The 26,964-nt window shown below is 44.1% G+C and overlaps 1 protein-coding gene across 6 annotated transcripts in view; it reads right to left on the bottom strand.

The window, feature by feature from the left end:
* The window catches only part of KCNJ16 (potassium inwardly rectifying channel subfamily J member 16), a 38,597-nt gene extending 22,969 nt beyond the window's left edge, over positions 1 to 15,628 (bottom strand). For 2 of the 6 annotated variants that reach the window (XM_065693685.1, XM_065693684.1), the window contains exons 1-2: positions 11,868 to 11,972; positions 11,419 to 11,488 (exon numbers count right to left, since the gene is read on the bottom strand). The gene's annotated coding sequence lies outside the window, so the exon portion shown is untranslated. Of the gene's footprint in view, positions 1 to 9,594; positions 9,619 to 11,418; positions 11,489 to 11,569; positions 11,637 to 11,867; positions 11,973 to 15,529 lie in introns of those variants that run through there. The other 4 variants (XM_065693683.1, XM_065693681.1, XM_065693682.1 and 1 more) reach the window with 4 other exon arrangements.
* Positions 15,629 to 26,964: the final 11,336 nt, after the last annotated feature.

Here is a 26,964-nt window from a genome sequence, read left to right as displayed (position 1 = left end):
CACAGAGACAAAACACATTCCTGGAAACTCCTGCTACTGCAAGGTTTTTAACTCAGTCCATTAGGGAGTATCACACACAAGGTGCAGACATCTTACCCTGAGCCTAGCAATAAGAACTTCAGATGAGGGCTGTGTCCCATGAACTCTGCCTGCTCCTACTCGTGCACACCACTGCTGCTTGTGCCCATGCGCATCTGGCCATGACACTTTGCTTCTGGGGACTGAGGGGCAGAAATACTTGCCAATAGATGCCAAGAAAGAGGAGTTGAGAGGTTGGTGGCTGGTGACAGAATAGCTTCTATACTCCCACTTGCCTGCAATCTACCAAAAGAATTGAGAAGCAAGTCTCTTTTGTGCTCTAATACTTTTTCCTAAGATGGTATGTGGGCACAAATCTGCAGTTTCTATGGCCTGTAACTCTCTCCCTTACCCCGCTGTTTCAAACATATATACAGACTAATGACAGTCATCTGCATAAATTTGCATCACAGACTCCTTAAGCAGAATCCATATCTCCTCTGGGACAGATTCGCAGCTGGTTTGTAACAATAAAGTCACAAAGACTCCTTTACCTGTGTCCCTACGGCTGCATTGCAGTGCTCAGGATGCTGATCAGCACCAGCTCCACAAGGCTGTAAGTGTTCCCAAACTTTTGGAATAAACCAGCCAGTTTAATTTAACATTACGGTGAACTAGATTAGAGGTGAATTCAATGGGTATAACATAAAGTCAGTTTCATATCATATACAATCATGTCCAGTTCACTTCTTGCAATCTCAGCTTCTTCTCTCACACCAGGGGAGGGCCATGTCTGTCTATTCCAGGGCCGACTTTCTTTCCTCCCCAGTCTCCCACAGAATGTATTTTCTTTCTGTCTCTTTTATCAGGCAACTGTTCTCAATCGTGTTCAGCTCCTACTTAAGATTTCCAGAGAGATAACACAAATGCTCAGAAATCTTTCCTGCCAGTGGAACAAGTTAACTGAATCCAGACAAAACTGGCCAAGCCCAGCACCGAGGTTCAGTGCTAATGAATCATGGCTGAATGCACCAGTGCCTGCTGAGTGCCTCTATGAAGTGAGAAACTGTTCTTAAGGTTACAGCATGGTAATGGTCTTTATGTTTCTGCCCTGATTTCTAATACAGATGGGATGGGGATAAGACTGTATTAGCATTAAGTACGTGCCAGTCCCGGCATTCCAGTATCAAAGGTAGATTTACTAGCAGAGATATCCCGCTGTAGCTTGCTTTGGCACTGATGTATAACAGACTTCTCAGTGTGCCCCCCCCCCCCCCAAGCACTGTGAGGCTGAAGATCCAGATCCTTCTGAAGAATTGCAACTTGCAGAATCCTTACAGAGGCAGGATAGGTCTGAAGAGGTTTATTATCTCTCCTGACCCCTGTTTCCAGCCCCAGCCCCAAAGAGACAGGAACAGAAACATGCCCAGCACAACACTCTTACTTCACCTCTGGCATATTGACCCCAATGGGGCTGGTGATCCCATGGGCTCTTGGAGGGGGAGGGAAGCTGAGCAGCAGCATTGCAGCAAGGGGGAAGGTACCAACCTCCAGCTATGGCCTCCTGCTCAGCCCCAGGCCAACCCCGTGACGCCGGCCTGGAGTATGACATGTCTTTGTGTGGCTGTGTCTATCCCAGCAGGTAAGGTCCACACAAGCCCATAGTTCTTAGCAAACAGAGTTGCTATAAGAGCTTAAAATCAGTCAATAAATGCACTTCAATTAAGCACTACAGTGAGGTCAGGTTTCTTGTTTTTCCTGTTTCACTAGCGAGTTTCAAGACAGTCTAATAATGAACCCTCAGAGTACAGCTTATTACAGCATCAGAAAGGTTGCAAAATTGCAGACAACTTGGGTTTATTACCCTCAACTACTTACACTCCCTTTGCAAAAAAGAAGGAAAGAACATATTTCCTAATGTAACACTCAATCTAAAATGTCTTGATGCCAATGAGAAGATTCCCATGGCTTTCCATCAACTAAAGATCAATGTGACTAATATAAATCTGGGATTTTCATATATTGCTACTGGTTGTAGACTTGTGTTTCCCATTGATTTGCAATTGGATTCTTTAAGCCTTGCTCCCCATTCCTGCTTTTAGAACATCTGCCTGGATGGATGCACACAGACAACCCTTTGTCTTTGCAAGCTTCTTGGGCAGGTATAAACTGAACAGATACCAATCGCCCTGCAGCCACCTCTGTATTGCAAAGGGAGTAAAAACCCCACAGATTTAATTCTCAGCTTTTAGCCTTTGGGACTGTGGGTCATTCAAGCAACCCTGTAGTGGTCACTGATTCACATCCATCACCTCAAACCCAGCAACAACATAATCCAGGCTGCCTTTTTTGAACTAGCTGAGCTCCTTGCTCTAAATTTCCAGCCATTCAAGGCCCAAACTCTCTTTTTACTACCTATAAACTGCAGGTGCTTAAAGTTTGATAGGGAGGTGAGAAGCCTCCTGCAGAGGAGAGCAGCAAATGGGATAGAGTGTGCTATCTCCAGCGCCTACAGACTCGTGGTCCCCTGAAAACCAGCACAGAAGTTCCTGTTATCAGAGGGCACACATGTGAGTGTCACAGACCCTCTGGCACATCTGAGAGGTCATTGGGAGCTACAGAAGGGCTCCAGCCCTTTTACAAGGGCTGCACAGGGAGAATATTCCAAGCTGGGGATTGAATAATTCACCAAGAAATCAGCTGGCCAGTGTGGAAATAATTTTAAATTAACTGAGCCCTTAGGTATTACATTAACTGGATCTCTAGGGAAGGATGTGGATTATTGCAGCTGAATAGAGCCCTTATTTATCAGATGGAAAAGGTTAATGTCATTTCCTTTCCTTTCCTCCATGGTTTTTCTTACCACATCACCATTTATGGATAGCATGAGGTGCAGACAGTGTAAGAACATGTGCTTGATTGTTTAAATGACCAGAGCTGTTACTTTAATGGGGGGGGGGGGGGGGGGGGGAAGGTAAGAAATTAAGATTTCTCCTGGTTTCCTGGGGGGAATTACAGGGCTAGGAAACATAAAACACTGAAGAAAGGAAATGGGCTTGTGGAGCACCTGGTCTTTGATTTGACATCCAAGAGTATCTAAGTGAACGAGGGAATTTTTTCATTCTCATCTACTGTGTGTGCATAATAAGAACCAGGATCAAACTAATCTAATATCCTTATTTCATACTTTATAAAGAAAGAGTGCATTAAGAAAGGTAATTTTTTTTTACTCCTTAATGAAGTTTAAATACAGTTAAATTAAGTTCTACTAATAAAAGGTCTATGCTTTTTTTCCAATTCGTTTCTGGAGTCTTAATAGCTGTTGACCTGAAGATAAATATCAGAGCAGTTCAGCTATCTATTATGTGCTTAACTAATGATGTCAACAGACAATTCCAATAGGAGCTAAGGAGACAATTTCCATGGCAATAAGAGTGAGAGCAGTGAAAGCTTAGAGTAAGAAAAGAAAACTTTTTGTGCTAGAAGACTCAAGAGACCTCAGTTTGTTTCCCTGTCTCTAGCACGGTTATGTCCTTAGGCAAGCCACCTGGGGATATCCTCCCAGTGTAGTAACAAAGATGGACCTAAACCACTCTGCCTGTTGTCGGAGAAGGACGATCACTTCTGACCATTTGGCAATTCAAGGATGTCAGGATCCAGCTCCTCATATGAGTCAATGAAGAAAGATGAGTATGGCACCTGCGCTGGACTTCTGAGTACAGCTCTTCCTCCTCCCAGTGCCTATTGGTATTTTGATCACTCAGCACAGCTGTCATGAATATTTCCCCTTGCTATGCCATAGGTAATAGATAGTTTGAGTTCATCACCACTGTCTTGTTTCCAGAGCCAGCAGCAGAACTTAACCCCATGCTAGGCCCCATAAGAAGACATGTGAATACAGCTTTTGGTCTGTGACTACACAGAACTACAAGAAGTGGAATTGCCTCCTACCTTCAAGGTCCAGCTGCTTCCCCACCCCCCAACCCAACTCCGTATTAGAGCACAACTCAGGCATTAACCTTTCCATGGAAAGAAATCCAGGCTGAAGAGATGATGAGGGTCAGGACCCCTGTGTATACATTGGATGATCCTGGGACCTTTCTGGCCCCAGCTTTCCATCTGTGAAGGTCATAGTACTGTGAGTCAGTAGCATTACCTTACCTTGCAAAGGTGTTTTGAGGACAAAAAATTAATATCTGGGGGCAATGCAGCAGGGATAGCTAATTCCAGCTCTGAATGAAATGAGGAGAAAGGTGCCCATTGACTTATATGGGATTTAGAATGAGCTCTTATTCATTTTACATTAGCCATCAAACAGCCATTTGAGGATAGCAGTGAATAACTATTAATACTTGTGCACTTAAACAAGCAGCATCTAAGTTATAATGGAGTAAATTCATGTGTGTAGCTAAGGCAACCACAACGTGACTACTGAGCTGGCTTCATGAAGTGAGTATTTGCAGAGTATGAGAAGAAGCCCATGTAAAAGCTGCGCACATCTGGTCTGATGTGTTTTTCTTGCCCATAAAGGAACAGCTTTCCTGGACAACCAAACACCAAGATATTACAACAAACAGTCTTTCATGTAAGGCCAACCTTGACTTTGTTATAATTGCTATGTAAATATAATCCCACTCATCAATTAAATGCTACTCTCCTGGGCTGGAACATTATACATGTTCATTAAGATGGAATCCCTGTCAATTCAGTTTGCTAACTCAGTATTCATGTGCATTAGCCTTGGAAAAGAGAATGTGATTGCTTGAATAAATTCAGCCACTACCTCCTGCATCCCTGGATCAGGTGACACGCGTCAGTCTGACTGTAATGTGGGTTCAGAAATATGTTGCCATGGAAATCCTAAATATTCAGCTCTTGGCAGGGGAATTCAAATGGGATACTTGATAAATAGAAATAGCCCAGGCCTTGCCAACTGCTGAGCTAACCCCTTGCTCTTAAGATGCTACTGAGAGTCAGGAGGTCATTGTTTTCCCAAAGTACTTGAAGAAGAAATCTCAATTTTCACTAACATTTGCACTTCCACTTAGTGAGCCAGGAAATCTCACCCAGAACTTCCCATTGCATAAGTACAGTCTCTCCAGTGGGGTTATAGTATTTTTGAGCTGCCTGGATCCAGCCAGTTCCACAGGCCAGAGGGTAACTGTTAATGGTCTCTGCCTGCTTAGGTATTGCTGCTCAGCAGTAGCCCTTGCACTCAAGATGACCTGTGCTTGCTGTCCCTGTGCACCACCCACATGGGGCCAGCCTGTGTCTGACCCCTTGTTTTATGGTTATTGTTCTGTGTGACTGAACAGTCTTAATAATTCAGCACGGTTCTATAGCTTTGCTGTTTCCTAAAGCACAGTTGCAAACTTTACAACCCAAAATACAACTCATAAATAGATTTCCCTCTCGGGCAGAATCCAGCAGCTGTTTAACAACACACAACATCCCCCTGCAGCACTTTAGCACAAGGAGTAATGTGTGTCATACCTAATTAAGCTTTGGCAATTCAGGCTGGAGACCAATTCTTTGCTCCGTGTTGGTGAAACAGCACAACTGACCATTACTGGGGGTGTTAAGTACTACTGTAATACTTAAAATCTCAGTAGTTGTTACTGGGGAGGAGAAATTAAGTTCCATGGAGCATAGCAGACATTGTCCATAGACATTGAGGTGCTAGAGCATATCCAGAGAAGAGCAATCAAGCTAATGAAGGGTCTGGAGCACAAATCCTGTGAGAAGCAGCAGAGGGAACTGGAGTTGTTTAGCCTGGAGAAAAGAAGCCTCTACAGCTGTCAGAGCACTTTATTGCTCTCTACAGCTACCCGAAAGGAGGATGGAGTGAGGTGGGGGTCAGTGTCTTCCCAAATAGCGAGTGACAGGATGAGAGGAAACGGCCTGAAGTTACACCAGGGCACGTTTAGGTTGGATATTAGGAAAAATGTCTTCACTGAAAGGGTTGTCAAGCAGTGGCACAAGCTGCCTGCGGGAGTGGTGGAATCACCATCCCTGGAGGTGTCTAAGAGACGTGTAGATGCGGGATGCAGAGATGTGGTTCCGCGGTGGGCTTGGCAGAGCCTTTTCCGACCTGAATGATTCAGCGATCCCACAGCAGCAAGCTCTGGGGCGGGCACACTGTTCCGAGCACCTTTGCTTCCAGGCAGTGCTGCAGTAGCCCTGGGACACCGCTTCCCTCCGGGACAAACGACTCCGACACATCGGGAGCGGCCCCGCGGGGCAGGGGGCGCGCCCGCCGGGGCGGGGCCGGGGCGGGGCCGGGGCGGGGCCTGGCGGGGCGGCGCTATCCGTTCAGCACCACGGCCGGCGGCGGGCGGGTCCCTGCGCCCGGGCGCGGCGCGGCGGCACAGAGCGAATCCAGGGCGAGATCCGGGGCTCCGCTCACCCGCCCTGAGGGTAACGAGAGGGCCCTGCCGCAGCCCTCGGCTGATCCCGCTGAGACTCAACCCTCCCACCGGAGAGCAACTCGCAGGCCGGGGTCTGCCGTGCCCTGCCTGCTCCGACCGGGCACGACTGCCTCATCCTGCAGCGGAAAGAGAAGAGGCAAATCCCTGTCTCTCACTTTAGGTTCCATACGGTTTCGTACTGGAAAACAAATTAACCCGAGAGGGTTTTCTGAATCTGAGCCAAGAACAAAAGGCAAAGGAAAAGTGCCTGAGTATTGAAAACGTACCTGAACCCCAAACCGGCAAACCCTTTCCTGAATGTCTCATGAGAACCATTCATCAGCACTAAAAGAATATAGAGAAAAGGGTCTTTTTTTCTCTGAGTTAACAGAAAATATTATCTAAGACCTATTTTTCAGTAAAATATTCATTGTGCACTCTCCTCAAAAGAATATTTCTGCACATAGAATTACACCAGAAGAAAACTGAGCACCCATGCATGCTGTGGATCCCACTGGCAATTTATCTAGAACTCTCCTTTGGGTTAATGAAGGTTAGAGCTCTGTTTGTCTCAGACATACATCTCCATCAACATTAGCCATTCCATTTTTGTCTGAGACTGTTTCATACTCCACTATTACAAAATGATCTGCCCAACACCTAAATAAACCCAGCTCCCAGCGCACTGGTTCATCACTTCAGGTTGGTTCAGGAGGAAGCAGCTGTCTTTGGAACTGAGGGGGATCTAACAGCCTCCCATGACACCACAAATACTTGTTCCACTTATTTTCAGGCCAGAGTTTTTCCACTAAAGACAAGAGAATTTTCGGTTTCTGTTCAAAAGCAGGATCCCCCCCCCAGGACCCCAGTTTTCTGTGATACCTATTTAAAATATACTCACAGCAGGCCAGAAGAAACACTGAAAAGAAATGCTGCTGCTGCTACTGAGAGAGGGAACTTCTAACACTGAAGGAAAAGTTTACCTGAAGGACTGGATTTCTCTTCCTCCTATAGAGTCCAACATTGACATTTGGCAACTTGCATGCCTTTGTGCAGAACAAAGCAAAGAATCGTGCAGAGCAGATTAAGAATGAAGAAGGGCTGAGAAACCTGAGTAGGAAAATATTGCTGTCACACAAACCACTCTCATGTCATGCACACATAAAGGATAAATATTTCAGATATAACCACCTGATCTTCCTGCACAAAGCATTGTCCAGACTGCAGAATCTACCTGTCCTTCCCTAGCATCTAATACTTGTCCTGCCTTCCACCACCCCAGAGTTTTCTCCTGTTCTCCAACCTTTGACTCAAATGAGGAATGCTGCTATACGACTTCTTAAAAGACTCTTGCAGAGCTCAGAGCTGCTGTGCAGCTACAGCAGCACAGCAGGAACTGAATTGCCAGCAGAGGGGGAGAGTTAGAGAGACACTGTGATTTGATCTAACATCTACTGAACTCACTGGAAGGATTCTCACTGACCATGTCAATAAAAAGAAGGAAAAACCTCCCACTGAAGATGTTTGTGTGGTATTTTCTCCAGTTCACGTTTTCTAGGTCCTATCTGGAACACCAGTCTTCCTTGCTCTTTAAAGAGTGTTCATCGCTGTATCTATGCAATAAGAAAAAGCTCTGGGAAATGCTAGGCCCCATATGGCCTTAGAAATAATGATTAAGATGAAAAAGCCATCCTCCTTGACCAGAATGAAAAGGCTCTAAGCAGCTTTAAGCAGAGAATGCCGTATGCCAACCCCTCATGCCCCTAATAAACCCGCAGTCGATCGTGCGCTCTAAGTCCTTAAGCACATTGTAGAAATGGGGCAAATCCTCTTTTGGAATTTACTGGCTTAAAAAAAATGAAAAGCAACATAATTCCATTTATTTTAACATCATTAGATTCTGAAAAAGAAACCCTGATTATATCATGGGATAGTGTTACTGTTATTTCTATGCTTACCGCTGCATTTTAACACTTGACACTGCACACTGCTGCAGCCAGTGAGGCTTTTTGCTGTGGAGTTACACAGGAGAAGAGAAGCACATTCAGAGCTGGAGTGAGGCACAAAAAGCAGTCAGTGGTTTGTACTTTTTTACCCCCAGAAAGTCTAATCAATTTTTTGTTAGAACAATGCCACTGAGCCTGGATGGGGCAGTGATGCTGGAAAATGGTGGTTTTCTGCTTTCTGTTTGTATGGCTCTGAAGCACTATAAGGTGGTACCCCACCTACCCTAGCCTATCATCTTATCCTATCATCTTATCCTAACCTATCCTACCATCTCCTATCCTCTCCTATCTTATCCTACCCTTCAGTATCACTAGAATGTTTTGGAAGTGGCTTCTAGTGTTGCATTAAAAAAAACCCTAACAAAACAACCAAGCAAAACCCCCAAACTAACACCCAACCAACCAATGACCTAAACCCCTACAAGGCTCAAGTCCTCTTGGGCTGAGATTCTTGCTGCTGGCTCTGTCACAGCAGCAGAATCAAAAGTGAACTCAGGCACAAGAAGCTTGCCTGCTTTTAACAGAGGCAATATGGAATTTAGCCACTTCTCATTTCCCACCTTCTCATCTGGAAAAGCTTCAGGTAAGTTCCTTATCCACTTTTTCATTAACCACTTCAGCTGAGCAGCTCTATGGGACTAAGCAATTAGCCAAGAGAAAGCGATAAAGAGCTCCCCTGTTTCCTTTCTGATGTGTTTGCTTTCACCAACAGCCATAGTGTCCTACGAGAATTCCAGTTCCCACTGGTCCATTGGCTCCTTGGCTCTTTGTCAAGCCCTTCATCTTCAAAGCACTCCATCCCCTTTTGATGCCAGCATCTGTATTTGCATTTCGTAGCACCCAGAACAAGCCAGGCAAATACGTTTAAAGTCCAACATATGCTTTGTAGAATTGCCAGATTGGGAAAAAAATGCTCAGGAAACAGAAATCCAGGGACCTTTAACAAACATTAAACTGACAAAAGAGAAGGCAAATTCATCCTCTGCTGACCTAGGTCACCTATGAGCAGACACAGTGTTCTTTATCAACTTGCCAATTCTCCCATTCTCCTAGAGAACAGGTTTGTGTTTTCTTTGCTCGGTTATCTCTTCATCTTTGAGCAAATTGCTAAAATCTGAATTTGGCCATTATAGAAACAGGCTCACAACCAACTTCCCACTTACTTCATAGCCAAGGTGTCAGTCTCCTGAAATTCATGCCACTCCTCATTTACCTCTTCCATCTTATGATTCAGATTCCCATAGTCACTTGGGCCTGTGTTCTGACATCCTTCCAATACATACCACCAATACTCCCATTCATTTCAGTATTCTCCAGTGGGAGTGAAATGGCAAATCTAGCTGTTAGTGATAGATGGGTTGGAAATACCCAGTAGCCACATCATCATCATCCCTCGCTCGGGGTGCCAATGATCTTTAGAGCTAAATAAACAGCTGGATAGGATCAAAACACAGAATCGCAGAGTCGTTTTTCCTAATCTAATCGGCTTACAAGAATCAGAGATGTGTGAACTGCTCCAAAACAGCTATTTATAGTTCCTTTTCAGGAACTATGAAGATGGTGTGTTTTCACAGCGCTTAGTGATCATGCCACTTTCATATTTCATAATGCACCTGCAAGCCTTTGCTCACAGATTCCTAAGTATGTGCAGGACAAATACTCTGATTGCCAATAGAGCTCTAGGACAACGTAAAGGAACTGTTCTACTCTGAAGGCAGCACATACCATATCGCAAATGCTGCTGTAATATAAATCAAAACACAAACAATGTAGCTGCAGTGCCTGTAGAAATCTTCTTGCCAATGGCACTCAATATTGGACACGCTCATCCTCAGAGGGCAGCACAGCCACAGAAGTACATAGAGGAGATGGCACTGAGGTCTGCCCAAAGAACATACTGGAGCTGAGTCATTGTCTGCTTAGATAGACATCACATCAGACTTATAGGATCTACTCACGGAGTAAAATGGTATTCTGAGCAGCTGGAAACAGGGAAAATTTGGTTCTTCTTTTACTTTGCTTGTAAATCTCATTTCTATTAAAATATTATTGTTTCTAAACCTATGTAATATATATATAATATATAATATTTATATAATATGCACCACAATGAACAGCTACTTTTTGAAAGTCTGTAAGTACTTGTTTTATCTTCCACTCTAGATCTTCACCCGAATTGCCTTTGATACATTGCTTTAGCTAAAGTTTAATTATATTGTTTTCCATGTAAATTTATGTCACAGCAAATACAAAAAAGACTTGAGTAAGTGAATCCTTCTCCCTGCAAGTCAATTTTGAACCATCACAAAGCACACACAGATATTTAACATTATGTTAAAACAAGTATTCACACTGTATTGGCATAGTAACTGAAACAGTCGTCAGACAAGTGTCCTTGTTAATTTGTACTGTGTTGATGGGTGCCTGCCCCACCACGAAGCTTGCTTCTAGAACTCGCAGCTTACCCAAGAGCAGAGAAAACAACCAAGGGTGAAGGCTGAATGCAAAACAAATGGCACAGCTGGTTTGTGTGAGCTTCGTGAAAGGACTGATGTAAATTCAGATCTTCATAGTGCAGTCACGCCTCTCCACAGGGAGAAGAAGAGGCAGACCTTTTCAGACTTGAGCAGGACAGAAAACAATCAGGAGGAAAACAATAGTTACAAAGTTAAGGCTATTGGTGTTAGGGGAAAAGCAGTGGAAACCAGTGTATGTGTGTGCGTTTGTGTGTGTTTGTGTGTGTTTATCGGTATGTGAATGAAGAAATTCACCGTGCACACTCTTACACTAAGTACAGAGATACTTTTTCAGTTTGTGTCAAACTAGAATGAAATCAGCTGGATGTATCTAGTGATTTAGTTTTAAGAAGACACAATTAAACAATGCTTGCTTTGCAGGTTGTTCTGCCCTAACAGAAATGCAGAGCACAGAAATGTGCAACTGCTTTCCCATGTATAGGTATGAAAACAATACAAAAGGTACTTTACCTTTGCTCATGCCTCCATGAGGAAGTTATTTCAAGGGTCCTTTGTTTCTTGTGTGCCAGCAACTGTGCAACTGTAAAGAAAAACAGGAGTTGGGTTAATAATAAAGAAAGGTACAAGCTGTAGACTCCAAAGACTCAAGTTAAACATTTACTCCAGTTTGTTCTTGTGAGCAAACTCAGAGGGTCTGCTTTGCTCACTGCTGGCATCTTGAGAAACGGGTGACAGCCAATGCGCTGCTCGCACAGGCACTTCCCTGTCTGCAGCTCAGACACCCGCAGCAGAAAGCTGAACTCACCTGTGCACATGTAGGCTGGGATTTAAAAAACAAGCAGCAGGAAATCTCCCATGTAAGAAAAGCCCTTCACAATGGCACTTCAAATATTTACACATAGGATTAGAATCGGAATTACCCACAGTTTTAGAATAAACAGGTTCAAGTTTATACTTACATTCTATTTTATTTACTCAGAGGGTTTTTTTTCCCCCTACAGAAGGTCTTTTGTTTCTGCATTAGCATGAGGTTAAGGTAAAGACTTCAAGCCTACACAGAAGTGCAGCCTCCTTTTCTATTGAGCCACAGAGCAGGCAGCATTACGTGTCAGTTCCTGCTGGGCAGATACCTGGAAAAAGGTGAGGGTGGAGTGCAGCCTCTGTCCCTGCTCAGAAGCTCAGGACCTTCCAGAAAGTGTACTAGCTACTGCCTGTCACTTTTCTCAACAGTACGCTCAGGCTGCTCATTTAGGCACTTGAAGATTAATCAAGCACTTAAAGATGAAGTTGGGCCATCTGAATATGCTGTTGTACCGCGGAAGGTCATCCCTGCACAGAGACCCAACACATTTCTGAACCTCATCTATGAAATGAACCCGTGACAGAAAACCAAACCGAAAGCAAACCATAGGGACTACACAGAGGAATGAGTTGGTGAGAGGAGGCGTGAGGCTTCTCCAGCTCACACACCCAGCCATCAACAGGAGTCAGTTATGCAAACTCACATCAATCTTGGGGTTGCTGCATCAATCATTATCTTGTGTTTGGAGACAAGGTGGCAGCCTCATTTCTTTTAATGACAGCTCTGTTCTCCAGAAGTGAACTCCAGTGGCTGAGGTACCAGGCTATGACTCAGGAGAGATAATTCCCAGCTCAGCTGCTAAGCAGCTATAAACTTAGGGCAAAATGCCCTTTGTCTGTCTGGTCTATTTAGACTATGGGCCCTTTGAGGTAAGACCAGTCTCTGACTGGATATTTGCACAGCACCTAATACAATGGAAATCCAGCCTCAGTTTGGTAGCTCTGTAATACAAATTAATAACAATAACTAGACTTGACTGCTTGACAAAAAGCAAATAGTTTGGAAAAAGCTGTCTTAAATCTTTCTATCCCACTTACCCAGACCAAAAAAATCTACAAATGTTATTTCTTTTGGCAGCTGAAACCTAATCCTACCTTGGTTAGCATAACAGAGAGAACAGGAAGCGCTGTGAAGGAATGTTTCATTCCCTAGGATGTCTTTGATCCCCCTTCCCTCCCTTTTCCTATCAGGTAATTTTCAAATCTTGATGTTTCCAGTTAGTCTACGTATCTTCTTGTTTTGTCTACTTCGGTCAAGCCTTATTTAACTTCCATTTCATGGATGAAAAACTGGTCTGCATTTAGACTTTGCTGTTGTGTAAGGCGGAACCTGAGAACTTCAGAATCCCAAAAGGGAATAGAGCTAAAATTCACAGCCCTTGCTGGTGGAAACCCAATCATTGCTGTGCTTTAACACAGGCAAGGTGCATTCATACATTACATAAATGCTAAACAAATCATTTAATCATTTTCTGGTGCAGCCACCACTTTTTGTCACTCAGAGTTAGTGTCTCTGTTCAACTTCTCAACATATGGAGGACATTTTTTCACCATTATACATCTTGATTTATGCTCGTCTCAAATGTGCAAAGCTCAAAACAAATTTATGTCTGTTTAATATTCTGGGGTCTGAAGGAATGTGTTGACCCTTATTTCAGTCCCACATGGAATGCAAGGCTGCATCTCATGTGGGCAAGCTTTTGACAATAAAACAAGTAAGAATTAAAATATGCATGACCCTCAAAGGACTTAATTACCACACACTGCAGAGTGCAGCCTCATGCTTGTAGCAAAGACAAGTCTGTAGCACTACAAAGCAGGAGATGACAACACACGCAAGACAAAAATGAAAACAAGATCATCTTGGAGGAGATAACATAACAGCCCTTTTGCCTGCAGATGAATGGTCCTGTCACACAAGCTGGAGCTCCAGCAGCATGTGCAGAGCACACCACTTGGAACTGAAGCAGCTGCATATGTACCGTCTTTTTTGCCTCGGCTCTTCTTGCTTTGAACCAATCACCGTTTGCTCTGCCTGATGATTGCAGCAAGCTGCATTTCTCTTTAGCCTTGATCTCCTCAGATGGTTCTTCTTTTCCTACTTACTATCTATCTTCTTCCTTCCAATTCTCTCTGGCATCATCTGCACCTTCAAGTCAGCAGTCAAAAGTTCCTTACAAGGCAATAGGGGTGAAGTCAATAGCTGCTGTAGAAATTACTCTGGCTGATCAAGTATTTCCATGACTCTTGCAGCTGCTCCTGGTCAAACACACTCAGTGGTGGCAGTGATGGGGTTAGCTACAGCAATGACAAAGCATCATGCATCTGATGGAAGATGTTACCTGCCATCTGCTTTTAGGTAGGCTCAAAATATATCTGTTCCCTGGGAGGGACTGAGCTTTTGATAACAAAATACCTTACAATCCTACAACTCCACGAATCCCAACCTGTAGTAAGAATACTTAGTCCCATTTCATGGCTAGGAAACTGGGGTGCAGAGACAACAAATGACTTCACCAATTCCTTGATTTGCAAAGCTGTCTGTAACTGGAAGCCACTGAAACAGGTACCAACTTACTTATGTGTTTATTACTACTGACTGCAGCACTGTTAAGCCTGAAAAATACCAAGAGAACCGAAGTTAGAGTCTTTCACGTCTCTCTTCTCCTCCCTTTTTGTTTTTCTTCATTACCCAGAGATGGCCAACATTGCTCCTTCTTTCTCTTCTCTGAGAAAAGTTACAGTAACAGCTACAAAAAGTGACAGGAAGGCAAAGTAGATATGTGCCCTCTTCTTTACCACTTGAACTTGTGAAAATCAAGGAACTTTTTTACTACTATTCCATTACAACAACCTGCACATGGAGGTAGATTCTAAGCCGTTATTGACTTCACTGTTCCTGAAACAAGAACATTGCTCAGAGCTCATTTACAAAATGTATATACCACTGTTCTGCACTCTTGCTTCCAGCTATTTGAAACTCCCCAGTGCCTTGGAGCAAACAGCTGGGGAATGAGTTAGGGACTCAATGGCACTGTTAGGGCTCAATGTCACTATGCTTTTCATTCCCATCTTCCCCCTTTTAAAACAGAACTCTTTTCAGCATTAGCAGAGTAAGTCAGGCAAACAACGTGTGCAGAGAATGAAGACAGCACAAAGGCTGTCAATGCCACCAGCCCAATGGTGCTTGTTTGTCACCGCCTGCAAGTCCAGATGCTGTGGAGATGCACAGCCTAAACAGGAGCTTGTGCCTCCAGCATCAGTGTGCACTGACTATGCACTAACCTTTAAGTGTGTGCAACGGGCTGTCCCTGACCCACCCTTTTTTCAGGTCCTTCTGGGTGGTGGTTGCTAAAAGGACTTACACAGGCTGGAGCTGCTCTTAACTTTACATGGGTGACTCTGCCTCATCAACCTGCTCAAAGAGCCAAGGACACGTCAGGTTCCATCCTCCTTATCCAGCAGAATGACAGAAGAAATTATAGACTGGGACTTCCATTGTTGCAGGATGTAACAAGAGAAGGATGGACTTATCTCGACGCAAACAGAGGAAATGAAATGGGAGATGCCTGCCCTCCTTTTTTCATTCATATGAAAGAGTTAATTTGCAACCACCTCAGAAACGTTTTCTCCCATTCTCAAACACAGACCTCTCCTTGAGCTTTCAAGGCTGTGAGAGAAAGGGAGATCAGAAAGAAGATGCAGCAATTCTTTACTATTCATAAGGGAATTAATAAGCCTGGAAAATATAATCACTTACTTCCTTCTCTTTGCAGCATTTCTCAGCTAAAATGGCAGACCCTTCCGATGATGCACAGTGTCCTGCAGGTCACAGTGTTTCACAGGGGCTTACTTGTGGTTCTGGGCCGGTATTCGTCTCCCCTCAACTGTTAGGTATCTGAACAGGACATCTGGGTGTTCCTGAAGGGGCAGCACTGGCGCCTGCGGCGATGGGAGCCCTACCAGACACAATAAAGTCCAATAAATAAACCACCAGAAGGCTCAAGGTGATTGTCCTCAGCGAGTGCTTTCTGAAGGGGTAACCCAGCCCCCTGAAGGCTCAGTTAAGCCCTTGAAGAGCTTTGCTGTGGGCACAGCTTTACCAGTGAATGGTTTTCCACGTGGATGCCTCTCAGGACAGGCCCGGAGCCACCGATCCCCCTCTGGGCCCACCGGATGGGGTCGGTTATTTAGTGGTTTAGACCCTTTTGGTCTCTGCCTTGACCATACGCCTCCCAACGTGTCCCTCTCACTTCCCCCCTCATCACACAGGCTCCTTATCCCCTCCTCACCGCTGAAATCCCCGCTGGGCCTCCCCGGGCCCGTGAGGACCCCACCGCCATCGCTCCGCTCCGCAAGTCCCGCGTGTAACCATGGTAACACCCCGCGGCGCCGCGCTCACGTGACAGGCGGCTATAAATGGCGGGGCCGGCGGCGCGGGGTCAGAGAGGGGAAGGAGAAGCCGCTGTGCCGAGGCCACGGGCACGGAACCTCGGGGCAGCCCGATGCGGCTTCAGAGCAAGGCCTGAGGCAGCAGCTGGGAGCCGTCTGGGTGCCTGTGCCAGTGAGAGGGCCGCAGGGCCGCCCGCAGCCGCTGTGCGGGCTGGTTGAGGCAGGGGTGAAAGAGGGAGGCTTTGAGACTCCGAGTTCTGTCTGCTCCCATGGCAGGGCCTGCTTGTTAGAGGGAGACGCAAAGGTGACGGACCCGTGCTGTCGGGTGCCCGGGCAGGGGTTGCTGTTCTCTGCACTGACAGCTCAGGTCTCCCAACGAGGCCCTTAGTGACGTGGTTTAGTGGTGGCCCTGGCAGTGCTGCTGTGAAGGTTGGACTTAGGATCATAGAAACACAGAATAGTTGGAAAAGGCCTTAACATTAGCTTTTCCAACCTGGTTGATTCTATGATTCAGGCACCAGTAAGAGGCTGACGAGTCTCTTCAGTAACCACTTGACTTCCGTAACCAGGCACAGAAGCTATTGTAGGAAGCTCCATCATCCTACAGCAAATTCCTGCCCAGATTCTGAATAGAAATTCTTTATTTCTTTCACAGTTCAAGGAGTGAAGAGGTGCAAGGCAAACAGCACCATTTCCGTTTGTCATTTCAGTGACAAAGTGTTTTCTGCAGGGACTGAACCAGCGTAGGAATTACCAACAACTCAATACAATCAGCTTGTCATTGTAACACCAGAGGATGGGATGGTTTGACTGCTTTTCTTCAATCTTCACCCTCCTTTCCGGCAGGATTTAAGGGAGCACAACTGACAATAAAAAAGATTTGAGAAGGTCATTAGGGGGAAAAGCAAAGAGAAATTGGGGCGACTGTACGGATAATAACAGTGATTTTTATTTCCAGTTTCATCTTTATGCTCTCTTACGGAAACAGTCTCTGTTGGGGTGGTGGTTCTTCATTTTAAAAGAACAATTAGTGGAATAAAACTGGAAGGCCAAACTGTGCTGCACTGTCAGATCTGTTCATGCAACTATTCTAGTAGCCTTAATGAGTTGTAGGCATGTTTTTCCTTGCCTGTGTGCCTTCCTGGCTTCGCAAGTGCCAGTACAGGAATTGTTATTTTGGAAAGCAACACAATAAAATTTTACTAGACAGAACAGGCTGGTTCTGTCCTGGTGGGGACCAATTGCAGTGGAGGACGGAGGAAGTGCCAAGCCAAGCACAATAAGGAGTGAAGCGCTGGAATGTGACATTGGTATTTGCCTCCGATTGATTCTTCACCTTAGAGGAAAGATTTTACTCTGCAGGAAACTTTTTCTTCTTATTCATTGACGAGTGGGAGATAATGGTCGTTCATCAGACGGTTGTTGCAAAAGACAGAAATAGCCCTGAGCCCCTGCAGCAACCCCAGGAAAGACCTCCTTGCTAATGCTGGCTCCCCTGCCACACAGGCCTTTCTCTGGGCTGTAGCTCCTGGTGCTTTGGTTAAGTTGGTTTCAAATGTTCGGAGAGATGTGGCCTTGATCATTTCTCTTTACAGACTGCTGCAGCCTGAGAGGCAGCAGCTTCAGAAAGCATTCCCTGCTATCTGGGGCATCAGTGTCCTTGACTTCATCCCATTAGTTCAAGCTGTGTCTGCTATATCCCACTAAGCTGTCCCTTTCCAATGCTGCTGTTACGTTTGGTAAAATGAGGCATGCAAACTAGTAATAGTATTTTACTTCCACGAATCAGTGTCTCCAGCTCAGAACCATTATTGCTGATCACTTCTGAATGTGTCCCGTCTGATATTATATTTGTATAATATTGCCAAGAACTAAATGCTCTCATCTCTTCACAAATAGTTGTTGAGATATTTCCTTTTACTTACACCTGCATTCTTTTAACTTGTTTTTCCAATTCTTTGGCAGATACAGTGAATGGAAAATGCCATATATTAGTAAATTCCTTCTCTGGACAGAGTAATGTTAGACTGAAAAAGCAGGCCTGAAGCCTGGGGTCAGTTCCAGGTTTCACATGACTGCAGCCAACTGTGCTGTTCTACTACATATAAAAATGCAAATTGTATTTACCTGCTCTGCAAAGGTAACATTTAGTAGCTACATTCATTTTATAAGTATTCATAATGCTGTTTACATAACACAACCCGATAAGCAGGTTTCTCGCTGTGACTGTAATACGATCGTGTAAACTGGCTGCTATCTAAAGGTTTTATTTTCTTTTTAAACAAGTATAGCACACAGCCCAGTAACTTTCCTCTGCCTGGCAGGTGGCTGCAGGACAGCACAGCACTGCGGCAGCGTGATCACCTCTTCCCAAGCCGGCTTTCTGCAGCAGACCCTCTTGGTGCCTTTCTCTGTAGTGAATCCTTGTCTCTCTGTGCAAGGGGTTCAAGCACCTTTCCCAGGTCAGGAAATTGCGAGAGCAGAGCCACATTTGTCAGGAATACCAGACAAAAAACTAATACAGACCAAGCCTGGTACCCAATTGTTTCATATAAAGGGGGTATTAGGACTTTTTCAGACCTTCAGGTGGAGGAGGAGCTGGCACAGGGTGCCCAGAGAAGCTGTGGCTGCCCCATCCCTGGCAGTGCTCAAGGCCAGGTTGGACACAGGGGCTTGGAGCAGCCTGCTCTAGTGGAAGATGTCCCTGCCTGTGGCAGGGGTCAGAACTGCATGAGCTTTAATGTCCCTTCCAACCTAAACCACTCCATGATTCTGATTCTATGATGATACAAACCCCATGTCACTGTGCAAGAGTTTCTTGCGGAGACTTGAAGAAGCTCTTTTCTAAATTTAACATCACTTCAGTCATTGTGTTTCTAATAAAAATAATTAAAACCAACCCAAACCAAAATATTGTCTAAAAGAGCATATTTATAACGTATCATTTTTAGTAACCGCCGCTTCAGTAGAAGTCACGGCTGACACACTGGAAAAGTCCTCATTTAAATTTTTCTTTGGAACCGAACGTGTCTGTCTTGTCATAATCAAACTGTTTTTCATATCAAAACAGAGCACACCCACAAGGTTGTAAAAGTCAGAGGCAAAAAATGAAACATAGGTGGGGAAAACAGCTTTCTTGCGAACTGGAAGAGATTATTCATCTCTATTACCAGAGTAAGCATGACCTGAGTTTCCTCAGTGAGATTGAAATAGTTTCTGTACGTCTCAAATGCGTATTTGAGAGGTATGAGAGAGCTGAAGACTGTTGCCCAGGGATGTCGTTTTTGATTAAAGAGCGGGTTAGGCCAAAACCACAGTTCCCAAAACCTCTTAAACTTTCCCAAAATGTAACTCCTAATCTGAATTTAACATCTGTCTCTGTAATGAGCTGAACTAAAGCTTGACCTCCAACACCAATGAACTTTGGGAAAGTTCAGTTTCCTGGTTGAAGCTGATTGCCTCTCTCCAGATTGAGCTACCCCAGGAAATCAAGAATTTGGTACATTGATAAGTGCACAAATAATACCTCTAGGTGTTCTGTTTGATGCCAAAATGTTCTATTCAGCTACCTCCAGATGATACCTATTTAGTGAATAGACACGTGCGAGACCTTGTACACCTAAAAGAATTAATAGCAGTGGAAACTATTTGAAGAATTGCAGGTGAAGCATTTCATTGTGCCCCAGGGTATTTATGACCTGGGTTTAATAATGAAGACGGTGTTTTACCAAGGTCACTAACAGCATTCAATCCTGTCCCGAGATATGCAGCTAGCAAATAGTTGGGATAAAGGAAAGAAACAATAGAAACAATACTATTGTGTACCTTTGCAACATGGGTAATCTGTATCTCCAGAAGTACAAGGGATGCTTAAGGATCACAGAGATGCTGCATCCCCATTAGATACAAACCCTTTCTCTCAGGGCAGTGAGGTGTTACGCTGTCTCACAGTAATGTCTCTGTGACATTACAAATGTTTGCCAAGTCCCTCATGGTGTGATGCCTTGGGCTGGTACTTGGGATAGATGCAGGCAGAAACACAGTGATGCAAATCATCCTCCGAGTACCTCCAGACAGCAGTGCTCTGCAGTGAAGGAAAACAGTTGGTTTATCAACCAAGTGAATAAATAAAATAAGTAATGTGAAACCACTCGCTATGTTCCTATGTTGGCAAGTCATTTATAAGTACAAAGATTTAGGTCACAGACACCACTGAATAGGAAAACAATGCACAGTGTAGCCTCTCTGAGCCCTGAAATAGCAATTCTTTGTGCTACTAATGAACCGTATAAATATCCTGAGCTGGGCAAAACAGCTAACTTGTTATCCATGAATCAGGGAGTAAGCTTTACCAGCTCCATTATTTGCTATTCTGTAGTTGAAGTCTTGTTACACCGAGTAGGAGGTACTACATCCTAATGGCGCAGGGAAGGTAGGAGCAGAGATTGTTCTGTAGGTTGCTCCAGATTCAGCTGGTTCCTCCTGACTGCTCAATGATCATGTCATACCTGCGTTAATGATACACAGTGAATAATCCACAGGCCATAAATGTACTACAATTTCCATCCCATAATTGCACAATAAGACACACCAGGCTGTTGCATTTCTAGGGGATTATTACACTCCACTGAAATTTGAAGTCACTCGGCCTTTGGCCTCCCAGAACCACCCAAAGCTCTCAATAATCTCCATGGCTCTGCTCCCTGTTGTGTCTTTCTCAGACAAATGGAAACCACATTTTCATTTCAAACTAATCCCCATGAAACATCGCTGAAACCATGCAAACCCTTGAGCTGATTCTAATAAAAAAAGAACATATTTAGAAACAAATTAGTCTTGTAACTCAGGCACTGTAGTATCATTCTGTGAAAACCACTGCTGGACAGCTGTGATTAGCTGCTTTCTAAATGCTTTCCTGGGCCTGAATGACGACTAGCACATTTCCCTCAAACACAGAGATGATCCAAGCACCCTGCAAGCAGTTTAAGTCTTAACCTATGTTGGAGGGTTGTGAAATTATACAGCATTATGCTTTTTAGCAACAGGGACAGCCAATGCTGTACAAGCAGCCTAATCCTTGCTCCCCCATGCTCTGCTGGCTTTTAATTGAGCACCTCAAACGCAAAGTGTGTGCTGTGATTTACTTAGGACAGCGAGCAAAGTGTGAGTAAGAATCTCACCTTTGGGTTACTCATTAGTGAAGCCCAAGTAAGCTGTTTCTACAGGATGACGTACAAAGCCTTTACAGCTAAATAGCAGTTTTCCTGGGACATCTTCATTATCACATTGATGCTGCCTCAGCAGATGATACCTCGTGGTCCGTCAAGTGTGCTGTCCAGCCACCAGCAACACTCCTTCGTTGAGAAAGGTGAAGTGTTTCTGGGCTACACCTTGCCAATACCTTATTGTTCTTCAGGGTAATGCATTTCTTCCTGATCCCCACCGTGACCAGTTCATGCAGGGAACATTTGCAGATTAGTGGCTCCAGCTGTGGGGTTTGCTCACATTTGGAGCATGGTGTGAAGCTCATCCTTCTCGCCAAGCATTGTTTTGAACATCATTTGTGAGGGCTGGATTTTGTTTTGGACTGCTCCTTTTTTGTTGTTGTTTTTGTGAGTTAAGGGCTTTGCATGGAAAATTGCTTTGTGAGACCTCTGTTATGCTCCCATTTGAGCTAATGTGTTGCTTATTTTTAATTCTCCATTCTGTACTCCAGTCTCGGTGCACTGGTTACATCCAGTGATCATTTAGGATGTGCAAATGTCTTAACAGCCTATTCCAAAGCCCACTGAGGCTTTCTGTTTTCTTCAGTAGACTTTGATTGGGCCACAAGTAAATGCACAGGAAATGTTAATTATTTTAACCTTTGTCCTAACAATTCTCCTTTCTTGCATGGACTATTTTGCTTGCATCTGTTACCTCACATCTATATTTAGGGATACAAATTCTTCAGATTAAGATTCGTGCCTTTAGTTTTTCTCACTTTAACTTACAGATTTTGATTTATTAGTTCTAACCACCTTAAATGGCTTAGAATCAGATTTGTTGTGTAAGTGAAAATGCTGCCAGGATCCCCAGGTCTCTGCAGAAAACCATTCAGAATGTAGAGGGTAGCGCTCTTGAGGGGCTATGCTGTATTTCCCCTTGATTTGTCAAGCGGTTCCCCTTTCGTCCCAGCCTCCCGTCCCAGGTTACAGCAGGACAAGGCTGTGGCTGAGGACAGTCTGTGCTCTCCTTACTGAGGAGATCAGTGAACAGCAGCCATCTCCTCTGACCCATGAAAATGCTCTGGAGGCTTTTTGCTGGTGTGTTCTTTGAAGCTACAGAGCCAAGGCTTCTTCTGGCCACATGTAACCACTTCCATCCCTGTCTCTTCTGTCTGTTCCTCTGCCCATTCCCTACTGTTTCACTGGGCACCGATTACTATAATGATGCTTTATGTGCCATGCACTGTCTGGTACTCCAGCAGTAGTGATCAGAAGAAAAGGGTGGAGGAATGCAGTGTTCAGTGCAACCCATCTGCCTTCTTCCTTCAGGAGCACTGGCAGTTCCCTGACTTTCAGCGGTACAATGCTGTGTGTTTCTGTCCTACTACACAGTGTACTTTTCCGCTCATTCAAACACTCACTTGCATTGTCCATATATTTTAGCAAGTCAGTGCCAGGTATCTTACAGTGTCATCATTCATCCCATAAATAGGAAAATGGATTGCAGTGTGTCATGTTACCTTCAGCCTGTGCTTGGCCTTCCCCGGGACAAAGAAGAGTGCTTTTTGAGAAAGAGGAAAGTTTCTATCTCCAAAAAGTCTGTGAAGGTCCAAGTCTTTGCCTTGCAATGGATAAATTCACATCGTACTCAGTGTTATACCCTGCAGCTACACTGGGACCAGTTACTTGGTATTTAATGGCTTTTATTATGGTCTTAGTTGGCTTGAACAGGAATAGTTAGCAAATAATAGTTAAAATTCAAACAGCCATTAAAGTCTGGTCCTGACAAGATGCAACTACTCTGTTACTAATGGACTTTTCCCCCACCAAGGACACATTTGTTAAAGGAAAATGTCTGAAATATTTGGCCAGTTGACAGTGGAAAAAAGAAAAGAGCAAATGCTAAAGTTCTTAGGAAGCCGTGGTGGCAATATCCAGTCTGCACACATCAGAGGATTCACTGATCAAGAAAGGCTGCGTTGTCCTCAGGAAAGTTTTCCACACGTTGTCTTTATTTAAATGGATTTGGGGCGAGAACTGTGAGGTTGGCATTGATTTCAGGGAGGCAGAAGCACCTGCACAGGTTACAGTCTATAGGTAAAGATAAGTCGGTTTCATGGCTTCATATAGGAACACTTAGGCTTTAAACAAGCAGATATTTTGCATCAAACTGTTGTTGATTCTTGGTTTAGCCCTGGATTTACTCCTTATTGCTCTAAGTGTGTAAACATTTGGTATACAAACTTACCTGAATGGGTGTGCACATGGAATCATCCCAAAGGGGTTTAATTTGTAAGTACCTCTTGCCTAAAATGCTGTTACAAAGACCTGTCCCATAGGTGATAACACTCAGGGTTTTCCATCTGACCCACCAGCAGTTGGGAACCTCTTTCCACTGTTCTGAAAGCTCTGCTGTGTTAAGTGCATAAAGGGCTGGAGGGAAGGATATGCAATGTAGGACATGGTATCACTTTTTTCATATCCGATGCAACTGATACAAGCAACTTCTTTCAAAATTACAGTTATAAAAGAGAGAAAAAGGAATAAATGCACTTTATTTTGTTTCTAATCAGATGCAGGTGCTAGAAACCACTCCAGAGCTACTCTTCACGTGGTACTTGCAAGCTCGCTCTACCAAATGGGCTCCTGGAGTGGCAAGCAGAAAGCTATTAAACCTCCTGACCCTCCTGTGCCTCTATAGTAAATGTACTCTCAATGCCTGTGATTTGCTGATATCTTTTAATGAGGTTTTTTGCTCATTGCTCTTGCACTTCATCTCTCCAGTTCCCCGAGTTTGGATTTCTTTCCTGGTGTACCATTTCTGTTTTAACCTCTCAGCAACTGCCTGTAGAGAACGTGAAGTTGCTGTGTGTTGCTTCAGCATAATGGTACTTGGTACAAAATGCTCCAGTCTCTTGTGCATGTTAGACCTCTCAAATCTGCCACATTATCTGCAAGCATCGACCTAAATGTGCCATTAATAGTATTTCCCAAATTCCCCAAAGTGTTAGAGCAGAAGAGGAGGTCTCTCATCCTTCTATCAACATATGTATTCAAGATACCTGAAAGGAAGCTGAATGTGTCCTTACAAAGTGAGAACCTGTTGGGTACCTGGTTTGCACTTGAAATATTGATCCCTATGTTTTGTCTGAGTCGAATATGATTTAAAGCTTGTGAGGCAATTCAGTATTAATGTAAACGAGAGCAGGTCTTCTGGGCTTCAGATAATAGCAGCCACTTGCCTATTTCTTCATTTGAGTGTATTTCTTTATAGATCTTGTTTCACTCAACACTGATTAATCCAAAGACATTGTGCATACACCTAACTATTTAACAAGATGTTTGTAAGGAAAATCTGGTCCCATGAGCCAAGGCCACTTCTTTATTCTGCGCTGTGCTTGCCCATGCTGCCTTCATGTAAGTAATGAATGATAATAAAAACATCTGGTGTGGCTTTATGCATTTTGTTTAACGTCAGCTGAAGGAATACAGATAAAACTCAGCCATGAAAGACCACACTCACGCTTTGTGTTTCTCCTCCCAAGATCACTTTTAACTTCCCCATAACAAAATGCATGTTAAGAAGAGGGAGAAACCTTCATTCTCACCTATAAAAGCTGCAGCTGTTTTCCTGTTTTTATAGAAAGCAGCAGGCAGATTTACTATAAAAGAGTAAATACTCTACAGCAAAGTACTGTTCACCTTGAGGGATGATGTCAGAACCATAAATAACGCTGCGGGAATACAGATATGTCCTTTAAGGCCCATTAAGAATGATGTGAAAAGGAAGTGGAAAAGAGGCAGGCAAGTGTGCTATGCACAGCATGCACATACTGAACCCGCTTTAATTGGGATTTAGTCTCAAGTGCAGGAATGGATGGAAATATCGACAGCATAAAGAAAAATAATAATCATAATGGAGTTGGGTATGTGGGCTTTTAGAGACAGTTAAATGGAATAACAGGCACCGAATGTGGGCATAGCTGGGGAGGGATGGAGGAAGAAGGATGGTGGTCCTGTTGCATGCGGGGTGTGTGGCCATGCTGGTGTGTCTGTGAGTGTTTCCATCCACAGGGACTTAGAACATGAAGCACAATATTCAAAGACTGGTGAAAGATATATAACGTTTACTCTTTTAATAAGGGAGTGAAAAACGTGTAGAATGAGATCTAAAGAGCTGCAGCAGTATCAGCGATCGAGGAGTACAGAAGGTACAGTTTATGCAACAGTGAGCAGACTAGCTTGGTAAGTGTGGAGCAGAATCAGATCGTTCTAGTGAATTGTTCCCCCATTTTTGTCTTAAAAAACCAAGTTTTGGAATGACTTGTTAAGTTCCTATTTATTAATAATGCCCATAGAAAAGCAGCACAAGTATTAGAGACAAAACCCAAGGAAGTTAAGATGCAAAAGGAGTTTCAGCAAACTAATGGTATAAAACTTCATCAGAAGTTATTCTAGAAATACCAAAGCAAAGAAAAGGAAATAACATGGTTTCTTCTTTGGAAGTTGGTTTTGCATGCTTACATAGTTAGTTAAAGAACTAACGGTGCATCCCCTTTTTAATGCTAATTTTATGTCTGATGCTCCATTCCACCAAATAGAAATATGCAGAATATCAAAGAAATTATTGCAGCTAAAAACCAAAATACAAACCCCCTCCCCCCCCCCCCCAAAATAAAAACCCAACCAAAAAAGGTCTTTAAGTTACAAAGAGTAACCTACAGTAATGCAGCAGTAATACTTTCCTGTCTGCTCATATCTCCTCTAATACATTCTAGGGCTGGATTCATCTTTTTCCTCCTTTCATAACCACATATTCCTCTTTTCCTTTTTTGCCTGTGTGTCATCTGCACAATATGTAGCAGAAATTCTTGCTGTTGCCATTTCTGCTTTGGCACTGAGTGTTCCTAAATTTCCATCTCTCTGTCCTTACTCAGTCCCTTGGGACCGTTTGGTTCTTCCCACTCTGTACTTCCCTCCTCCAGCGTCTACGTTTCAACCCCGACTTTATCACACCCAAGATCATTGGTTAAAATGTAAAATCTGATTAGTTCAAGGACTGTTCCCAAGGAGCCTTCTAGGTGCATTCCTATCTCATGGGTTACACTTTGAACCTAACAGCCTCTCCTTCCATCGCTTGATCTTCTGTAGTTTGATGAGTATCTTTGTAGGTGGCAGTTCAGGTAGATCTGCATCCGCTATCAGGAGATCAGTGAGCGGGTTAACAGTTAACAAGAGCAATCAACCTTGGGAAGCCCTTGGCTGACTTTTATCCCCTTCCATTGGACAATTCTCACTGAAGCCAGTGCCTGGCAGTGTAACATGCCGACAGAGTACGCTGTGTGCTGCATGTGCCTTAGGGAAGAAATAAGAGATCCTTTTTGACTGCTCTTAGGTGCAGATCCTGTAGCACAGAAGGAGGTGCTTGCAAAATGAGACCTCTTTTTCCTTCATCTGTCCCACCACTGGCACCTCCCAAGATGGATGAAGCTGCTCTGCTTCCCATCTTCCTTCAGAGCCAGCCCGCATCGCCTCTGGTATCGGCAGCTCTGGCAAGATTTGGTGGCTCAGGGAAGTACAAAAGGGAAAGCAGCAG

Source organism: Lathamus discolor, chromosome 13 (genome assembly GCF_037157495.1).
Source record: "Lathamus discolor isolate bLatDis1 chromosome 13, bLatDis1.hap1, whole genome shotgun sequence".
Lineage (NCBI taxonomy): Eukaryota > Metazoa > Chordata > Aves > Psittaciformes > Psittacidae > Lathamus > Lathamus discolor.
This window is presented reverse-complemented; position numbering and strand designations above follow the sequence as displayed.